Source organism: Wolffia australiana, chromosome 5 (assembly GCF_029677425.1).
Source record: "Wolffia australiana isolate 7733 chromosome 5, ASM2967742v1".
Classification (NCBI taxonomy): domain Eukaryota; kingdom Viridiplantae; phylum Streptophyta; class Magnoliopsida; order Alismatales; family Araceae; genus Wolffia; species Wolffia australiana.
Window position 1 is genome coordinate 1,884,347 of NC_135839.1, and position 10,178 is coordinate 1,894,524.

Genomic DNA, 10,178 nt, shown 5'->3' on the forward strand with positions numbered 1-10,178 from the left:
TAAAACTGGGGAATTTCCCTACTATGGATAATTATTCTATCATGTTGAATATTTCTTGCTCGGATACCGAGAAAATATGGAAAACAGAATTTATGAGGTACAAGGAGTAGATGAAGAATATTTAGGGAGAGAGAGAGAGAGGGAGACAAGTTGCAGCTGGTTGAGATCATTATTTTCCCCAAAACTACCATGAAAATATAGAGAAAAGAATCGAAGAGTTACCTAATTAGTTGGTAGTTATTAATTAATTTAAAATTTTCTATTGATGTCTTCTGGGTATATACATAGTCATTATAACCCTAACCATTATAATGCTCTATCTATACTGAATCCTAGCCGCTAATATCATCCATCTATATGTAATCCTATAAATTTAATCCTAGCCATCTATTCTCATGAGTGTAGGGTACATGTAGGATATTTACTAGTCTAATGGTTTTTGAGACTGATACGGTTATTTCTCCAAGTAATACTCCGACTGCACATGAATTGCTGTTCTGTAGATGGACAAAATGGAGCATGGATCAAGGGTTCTGCCATAGAAAGCAATTGGTAGGAAGTTGATATCTGTTGTTGATCCATCATTTTTTTTCATAAGCAAAAAGGTTAGTATTTTCTTACTCACTGAATCCTCATCACTTATGAGTTGTGATAATACGACATATTAAAAAACATCGTATTAGTATGTTAATCACATGTTTTATGTTTTTCCATCATTTCTATGCTTCAGGAGTTTAATAACATTATTTCATGGTTTAATTAATATATGTATGATTAATTATTTTTTTATTTTTATTTACTTTTATCTTGACTTATCTTTCTTTCAGAATGTTCTTCAAGAATGTATCTATTCTTCACTCCGTCACTTGTGCTCATTTGCTCGCGCCTAAGTGTCTGCTCATAAATGCTCCTAATGGCGCGCCTATAATTGCGCCTGAATCTTCATCGTAACCTCAGTGTGTGATTAAAAAGTGAAATATGAAGGTTCCTAAGGAACGATGATGTGGTACTAACCAATGAAACCAGGAAACCTTTTCTCAATCTGAGCCGGCATCCAAAGCTAGGAGAGATTTGCAGTACACCATAACATAACTCATTGATCAAATCTTCTATGCCCGGAAAAGGAGTCGATAGAGAGAGCTTCGGATCAAATGGAATCTCATCTCTAGAGGCTGCATCTTAATCTAGTTCCGCGCAATCCAGGTGAATACATTTGCTTTTTAAATCATTTTTTGTTTGCTCCTACTCCTAAACTCTATGTATAATCCATAATTATAGTGCACTTTAGAGCATATGACGCCAGGGCAACCGTGAAGACGCCAGGGCTCAAATACCCCTGATGAAAGCATCTTCGTGATCGTTCATTTCTTGGTTTTATCCTGTTTGTGTGTTCATTCCATCGTGTCTGTATCGTCACCTGTCCGTCATTCGCGTCATCATCATATCTAGGATCATCATTTTGTTTGTCGTGTCATCGTCAGTTTTCGTGTCGTTTGCTCCCTTGAACTTTCATGTTTTGACCTTTGCTTTTATAAGGGGGTACTTTGTAAATGGACCCCCTAATGGATCTCCATAGGGCCCATCTTGATTCCCCCTATATAAGGGAAGATGAGGCGCCCTAGGCAGGCAGACCAGACTATCATATTGGATTGTTTGGTTCAGAGTTTTGGTCTCGCCCAAAGACAAAAGGAGAGGAAGAGTACAGGAGAGAGAGAAATCAGAGGGGGAAGGGGAATGTTCGGGATATCAGAGTCGGCAGTGCTAATCGAGGAACCATGGTTCTCACTTCTCCCTTCATGCCGCCGTGGGCCCAAGAGCCATTTGCACTATTGTTCACTGGTGGGAAGAGTTGTCTTGCCTCAGTCAACAGAAGTTGCACCTCGGAAAGGTACGATTGTGCCTGGCGTGGGAACGGAAACCCGTTGCCTTGGGGCCATCGCGATCCCCTGAGCACGCCTTATCCTTCGTCACAGGCCTACGAAATCTCTCGTTGGAGGGGATCGGGGAGTTTGGCTGCACTTTCTCTGTGACTTGTCTCTGGTGTAACCTGTGTACCCTAGTGCCCCAAGTAGGACTGTCGATGCCTGCACCTGTTGACCAAGGCCTTCCACGACTGGTGATGGATGGTGAAGACCACCAAGTGTTTGTCACAAAACCCACGATCCTCTGCACTAGACACTGGTGGTGGTTAGTGTAACTTGGCAACTGGACATTGCGCAGACCAATTGGAATCCCACCTAGCCATCGACGGTTGGGACTGAGACGTCGTTCGATGCTGATCGTGTTGTTGCTCACCTTCCTAGTGCCTGATCAGAACCAAAGCTATCACACTCATGTCACTGATGTCATCCATCTCCGCCCACTCTGATATGTCTTGAGAACACGCCCATTGAGCCTGGTCATCCCTAAAGTCGTCTCAATGGTGCCTGCTACCTCTCTCCCTTGTCTTGTCACCTGCAGACCCCACCTTCCTGCTCATGCGCCTATCGCCAATCGAGCTACAATGGGTTCCTCTCCGACCCGCCTCTGCCCATGATCCACATCGATTGTTGCATCGATGAAGGATTGACGACGAGTAGCGCACCGACGAGGTACATCGTCCTCATGCTCGTCTGTTATATTACTTCTTACAGTGTACTATCAACTACACTCCCCCGCGCTCGGGTTAGAGATAGGTGTGAGGTTCTTGAGAAAACTACATAGTCGAGTGTCTTTACCGGTATTGGTCAAGCTCGCCTGTTACATGTGAGCCCCTACAGAGATATTCCCTGCGGTGCTGTAGTCCCCGGCATTACTCTTATAAGGGTTAGAAGGTCGCTGTCACCATCATCCATCACCCACCTCGGAGCTCCGAGTCAGACAAAAACCTCCATGAGTCGGGGCGTGCACGTACTTCCATGTAGGATGCATCATTATGTAGTTACATTTCCGTAGGGAATTCATCCGTCAGACGACGTCACTGACAATCTCAGACTACATTAATTAGGTATTGGAGAACTGTCTCAATACCTACTGGACACCATTTGAGACGATGTCCTGCATCACGCGGTGCAGAATATGAAGACTGTCACACGAAATACAAAAAAGTGCATAATATAGGGTGCTTTGACTTCTCAATGGGCACAAAAAATGATGACATTGATGAGGAGAGAGAATGAAATCAAGGGCTGGGATTGGCTAGACTTCAAACATACCCTCTGATCTACCGGAACTCATAAATCATCATGATCCTTGAGGAGCGCAAGGTTCTAAGCAATACACATCCAACCACTATCCTCGTTCATACCATTGTCCATCATCATGTACGTCACCTTCACTTGCTCTTTTCTTTAAGTCACGTTAACATATAACTTACCTATTTGTACTCGATCTTACTCGCTCATATCCTCAAGTCTTGTCTACATATATCCTCTGATCATCACTATTATAAAAAGTTAATTCCTTAATCATCTTTCCCTGCGGAGACGATCTGTACTCATCACTAACCAAGTATTATTAAGCACAATTAAATATATGATTGAATAATCTCAATTACCTTCAACAAATGAAACTACTAAAATTGAGATTATCAACCACCTACCTTTTTTCATGTCATACGTCGATTATCAGAATTTAATTTTGAGCTATCGTTAAAGAGTGAGCTGGAGGAGATGGCAGTCATCATGTAAAACGAGAATTGTTATTGAAAATACATCATTCAAACTATATTACTCCCATACTTCCATTGTTGTATCTCATTTATCGTATATCTATATATTCTTGAAATATTCTGAATGAGCATTTATGATCAGGGTTAAATTTCTTGAAGCCATATATTCTAATTTTTATATTTCTTTAGGAAGTCTTTTTTTCCATTTATACTTCCTCAGGAACTAATCCGAAGAGAGATGACTTTTTATCATCGGACACTAATTTTATCTTCCACAGAATAGGTTAGGTACTTATTTGATCTACTCTTGACTTAAAATTACATTGCCATATCCCCTCTGTACCATTATTCAATTCACTCTAGCATCATCATTATCATATTTTTACATGTTTCTTCTATGCATTTATAAATAAATAGATTTGTTGATAAAATTCATCTTCCACATATGAATTTTAGGTACGTAATTTAATGATTTAGTAGTTCATACGTTCACATATGTGAAAGAATATGTTAAATGATTAAAATTATCAATTATTAAATTTAAATTATAATTTTACCACTTCACTAGACTCCAGGTTAATTTTTTTAATGAATCAATTTCATTTTACCAGTCAAAATATGTGGTCACTATGTCTATTTCGTGGTCAATATTGTTTAATATATTGAGACGCTTTATCAAAAACCAGACATGGAAATTTGAATTTTAAATTATCATTATTTTAATACATTACATTATATATATGTTACCCATTTATCTTTACTTTAGGTTGATATTTATTTGTAAGTGAGCCATGTTTTATAAGTGGGTCACCTCTCTTTTTGTTTCGTTCAGGGAGAACTGTGTCCTGCTATTTATTATTTTGGTATTTTTAATATAAAATTTTAAATTATTTTCCCTCAGTCTTCAAATCACATTCATTGCAATTTAAATCTCATCTTTTTATTTTTGGTCCACGTTCTCCAGCAAATAAATATGAAAAGCTGTTAGTCTATGATAGGGGCAGTATGACCTCGTGATTTGTGATGCCATAATTTACCGTGGAGAAAAAACTAACTCAATTAATCATTGAGATTGCCTTTTTATTGGTTACCATTCAATCAAATAATATGTCAACATATGGTGGGCACAATTTTAAGGTTAAAAAATGGAGGACCATCGGGAAGACCAAGCCCCAGCATGCCAGCAGCAACGTCGCAGAGCCTGAGCCTACCCGAAGAAGCTGAGTTTCAAGTATACAGCTTGAGGATCGGTCCCGGTAGTTTGTTCACTTTTGCATTTTGTCTTTATGGATTTATGGGGCCCCATGTTTTGGGCTCCATTGTTTTTTCTCTTGTGTACCATTATTGGAATGTCTTTCTTTATACATTTCCCCTAAGTTATCCCATTAGGGCAACCACCCTTACCTATTTGAGCAATGGTGTGCCCTAAGATCATTATGGACTTCTTTTGATGAAAATTTGATTATCTTTCACATTTTCTGGGGGTGCATGGGTGTACTCGACAACTGGTGACAGACAGAGTGATGAGGGGCCATCCAGTTGACGCCGGGACGGGACGAGTCCAACCACACCGGGCTCCTCGTGCCGACGCTCGCCATCTGGGGTTTAAATACTCCGCGTAAGTATCTTCCCATTTTCGCATTTTATTTTGTCTTGTGTGTTTGTAATTTTCGTTCATGGATCTTACGGACTGGGCCAGTGTTTGGGCGTCGTCCATGTTGTTTTCCTTTTATTTTGTAACCGTTGAACCACGTCTCGCGACGGTTCATCCTCTACCCGACGTCACTTGGCACCTATCCTCACTATATAAGGGGATAGCATGCCCAAGTGGAAGAAGGCTTTTGAGAATTGAAAAGTTGTGTTCCTTCTATCTTAGTGTTAGAGAGGTAGAGATAGATATAGTTTAGAGTGTAGAGGGAACGTGGCCGTTCCCGACCCCACGTCGAGACTACTCCGTGGGTTACCGCCACACGACTTCACGTCATCATTCGTCCCGTCGAGAATACTATGGGACGTTTCTTGAGAAATCAAGATCCATAGTTCTTGGAGGCTGCTGGTCGCATCGTTTCTTCGTCGAGACTATTCCGGGAAATTTCTGCCTCCCACCGCCGCCATCAATGATCCATCTACGGTGTCAGCCGACGTCGCACCGCAAGAACTCCCAAGATTCCAGCCATTACCAGTTCTGATGCAGGACCACGTCAAGGACGAGATCCAGCCGTCACCGAGGGTTCGTACTCGGTGTCGATAGCGTCGGGGCGCGACAATTCTCTAGGGGTTCGTTGGGCACGGGTCTCCTACGAGGATGACCTACAATGAAAAAGTCGGGTAGGAGGTGTTGTACGTGCAGCTGCCGACAAGCAGAGGGGGTGCCGACGTCTGGGACTTGACGGAGTCGCCCGGAGAAGGATAGGTAAGCCTCCTGACCCTCGTCCGGAGGGACAAGGTTGCTACGGTGCCGAACGGGGTATACCTCGCCGGGTAGTGCTTGCACGTGACGGGCGAACCCGACTCGCACCAAACCAGGTGAGACACTCAAGTATACGTAGTTTTCACTCGACCTCACACACTCACCTACGTCTAGCCTGAGCCCGGTGGAGGCAACCAAAAATGCACTGCAGAAAATAAAAGACGTGAGCGAACGGCTTACCTCGTCGGAGTACGAGAGGATCGTCCTCGCATCAAAGAAGCTCGCTGGGTGCAATATCGGCGTTGGGGGGGCGTTTTCGGCAGTCGATCAGGGAGCTCGATGGGTGCCGATCGTTGGACAAGAGCGGCGCGAGAAGACTGCTCAGAGCACCGGGAGGATGGGCGTAGGACGTCCCGGGTGCAGCAGACCCACCACTTGGCGGGAGAGCTCCGCTGACAGGTGAGAGCGGCAGGCAATTTCTCGTGCACGCGGGGCGCGGGCCTGGGCAGCTCGCGCGTTCGGTCTAATGCCGCGAGGTGGGTCGGCAGTGGGGCGCCGCAGTCAAGTGCCTGTCGGGCGAAGGAGAGCACCGGAGGCGCGGGCACGATGGGACGTGGGCACGGCAGCGGGCTGTCCTGCGTACGGGCCGGCGCGTCATGCGTGGTGCAACCCGGCGGTGGCAGGGGCGTGCCGCGGGGTGCAAGAAAGACGCCCTCAGCGTGGTCCGGGCCAGTGCGGGCGAAGTCGGCAGGAGCGTCGCTAGTCGAACGCCCGCGACGGGTGCAACGCAGCGGTGACGCAGCGCGCCGGCTGGGCGGAGGGCGAGTCCGGAGCACGGCACACCGGGTGAGCTGAGGGGCTGGTCACAAAGGAGCCAACAAGGGTCGTCAGACCAGTATCGCCCAGGCAGGGCCGACCGGGAGGTAGGCTAGCCGTGCAGTGCAGTCACGGCCGTGGCGTGAATCAGCGCCGTGGTCGCGCGCGCGTTGGCGGCAGCACAGAGGGTGACTCGCACAGAGGTCGCGGGGCCTTACGAAGGGGTGAACGCCCCTTGGTGGCAGCGACTGGGCTGCAGCAGGCCTGAGCGGTGGCGGCGATTGGTATGGTCTCTTCTCCTCCTCTCCTCCCCTTCTTCCTCCCCTTCTCTTCCAGCCTTCTTCTTCTTCCAAGCGTGACCTAATTCTTCAGCGTGCTGGAGCCATTTTCTCAAAACAACAAATTCAAATTCAAGGATGCAAAATGTCTGCTGTTTAGGGCATCCTTGCTTCCCTTATATAGGGGAAGTGGGGTTTGGCCCATTAACCCAAAACACAAAATAAAATAAGAAAACTAAAGCAAACAACCTACGACTTCTAGGAACGAAATCAATGAGGGGAAACCAAAGGAGCGATAGCAGGGGGGAGGGAGATCCTTATAGGATGAACCTCCCTCCTTACACGCGACCTTATGATTCGGAAAAATGACGAATGACGAAGACTCAAAGTAAAATGACGTAAAGATAACGATACGGTGTCCATTACCTGGAATACTTGAATCCGGGTGTGCGTACCGTCACCTTGACTTGCCGAGCCGGTTGAACGCGGACGGCCGATGCTGTCGAGGACGCCGGTGACGTCTCCGAAGACGTATCAGGGGCTGGGGCTGGTGCCATCGGGGACGACGGTGACGTCTCCAAAGACGTTTCTAGTGTCGCTGCCCACGCTGCGCCATCAAGTTCCTTCTTGGAGTTCTTGGAGTTCTGTAACGTCTCCAAAGACGTTTCAAGAAGCGACGCCCGCCCGTTGCTGCACGCCTGCAGCTGTACGCCTGCACGCCGCCCGCGTCCGCGGCCGCCCACTCATGCGCACCGCCCGCCAACAGCCACCGCACGTGTGCCGCTCGTCCGCAAACCCATCCCTACGCGCCGTCCGCCTGCGGCTGCACGCCCGCATGCACCTGCTGCCCGCGGCCGCTCATTCACACGTGCCGTGCGCATCCGCGGCCGCCCGCTCACACGCGCCGCCAGCCAGCAGCCTCCCTGCGTGTTGCCCGCCCGCGGCCGCCCGCTCACACGCGCCGCCTGCCGGCGGCCTCTGCCCACGTGCCGCGCGCATCCGCGGCTGCCCACGCACAACCACCACCGCCAGCGGTCTCCGCCCATGTGCCGCCTGCCCACGGCCTCTGCCCGCGCGCCGCGCACGCGCGGCCTCACGCCCGCGCGCTGCCAACACGCGGCTGTTATCCTGCGCGCGCCTGTCGTGGTCGCCCGCCCTCGGCTCGCCCAACCCCGTATGGTGCCTATCCTTCCTCGACGACACCCGATGACATTTTGCTCGCGTCGTGATCTACATCGTGCGGTGGACTATCATCAACAAGGTACCTACTCGTCACTCTTCTGTCAATTATCAATATTATTACCTGTTGCAGTGTCGTCTCCCACTATCGATTCCTCTGTCTAGGCTTACGACGATAACTGCTATAGGACTAGCCACTTGTCGAGAGATAGGATTTCTTTGCGGTAAACGATTACTCGTTAACCCTTAGGCTTGGAACACATCAGGGCCGTTGAATGCCCCTTACACCGTAGACGGCTTAATTGGTCCTAAGGGTCATTGGGAGTTTAATCTGATCAATATCTCTCTAAGTGGACGTCATCGATCGTCAACCCTCCTTCTTAGTCGTCTCTTATTGCTCAATCAGGGTTTTCTTATCGACATACATTACATCTAAAAGGATTTATTAAACTCAACCTTCATAGTGTTGTGATGTAATACGAGCCGTTCGGTCCCGGCGCCCTTCGTATTACATCACGGAGAAGTCGTCGACGGCAACATCGACGGGGATGTTCTTTTGGCCGCAGTATCATCTTCGCGTTGATGAACTAGTGGCGGTGGTGGTGGTCGATCAGCGATTGTCTTCCTCTGGATTACGCTTTGAATATAACAAAGATAATCCCATAAGTGGAGGGTGGTTGTGGACATAAACTCAAATATCCCATCCGTAAGTATGTCCCAAAGGAGAGACTAAATCCACAATATAGAAGTTTCTTGAGTACGCTTTGGGGTCCTCCTGTCCCAAGAAATAAAAAGGAGGCACTTGGCATCAACGATTATAAACATGTGATGAATGAGAAGATGGATCCCCCAAAGTGAAATCAAACGGGGAGTTCATCACTCCCGTTAGGAATAAATGTTATTAGTTGTCGATGGGTGTGTCGAAAATCAATGTTGATGACATGCGGGAGAGGTACAAGGCCAGGATGATTACTAAAGGATACGTAGTCTTATGGTGCTGACTACTTTGGGATGCTTACCTTAGTTCCTAATTTGAATACCACAAGGATTCTTATTGTTATTGAAGCAAAGTGTGGATGGAAAATTTTAGACTTTTATGTCAAGAGTGAGTTCTTGCATGAAGATTCAGAGGAATATGTGTACATGTCACCTTCCATTGGTTATCACCTCAGTGGTCCGTCCATTATGGTGTGTAAGCTAAAGAAGGCACTATAGGGTCTTAGTCTATTCCCGAAGGCCTAGTTTGGGCAATTCATTCTTGTTATGAGAAGTCTTGGATATATGCATTATAATGGGGACAGTACAATTCTTCAGGAATAGTCCGAGATGTGGGTTGTGTGTCCTTATTGGCTACATTAGTGACATCCTAGAGACAAGGAATGAAAATCTAGAGATAAAATATCTACGCAGTCAACTTCCACTAAAGTTTGATATCAGATCACTTGGAAAACTGAAGTACTTCATAGACATTGAAGTAAGATACTAATTTGACATTGCATTCATCTCACAACATAAGTGCATTATGGATTTGTTGAAAGAAACCTTTATGTTGGGTTGCAAACTAATTCATGCCCTAATTGATGTAGATGTGAATTTTAAAAGGTCGAAGGTGGTGACGTTAGAAGGAGCACTTTTAGAGACTCATTGGACAATTGATATACTTAAGTCGCACACGTCCAGACACCTCATTTGTAGTGAGTACTGTGAGACAATTCATGAGTGAGGCCTATGAGCATCATCTTCAAGGGGAATACATGGTCATGGCTTTTGAAGCACACAATCGGACAAGACCCCATTTATGCATGGAGTGTAGACTATGAGAAGAGGTATTTAATCGATGCTGGTT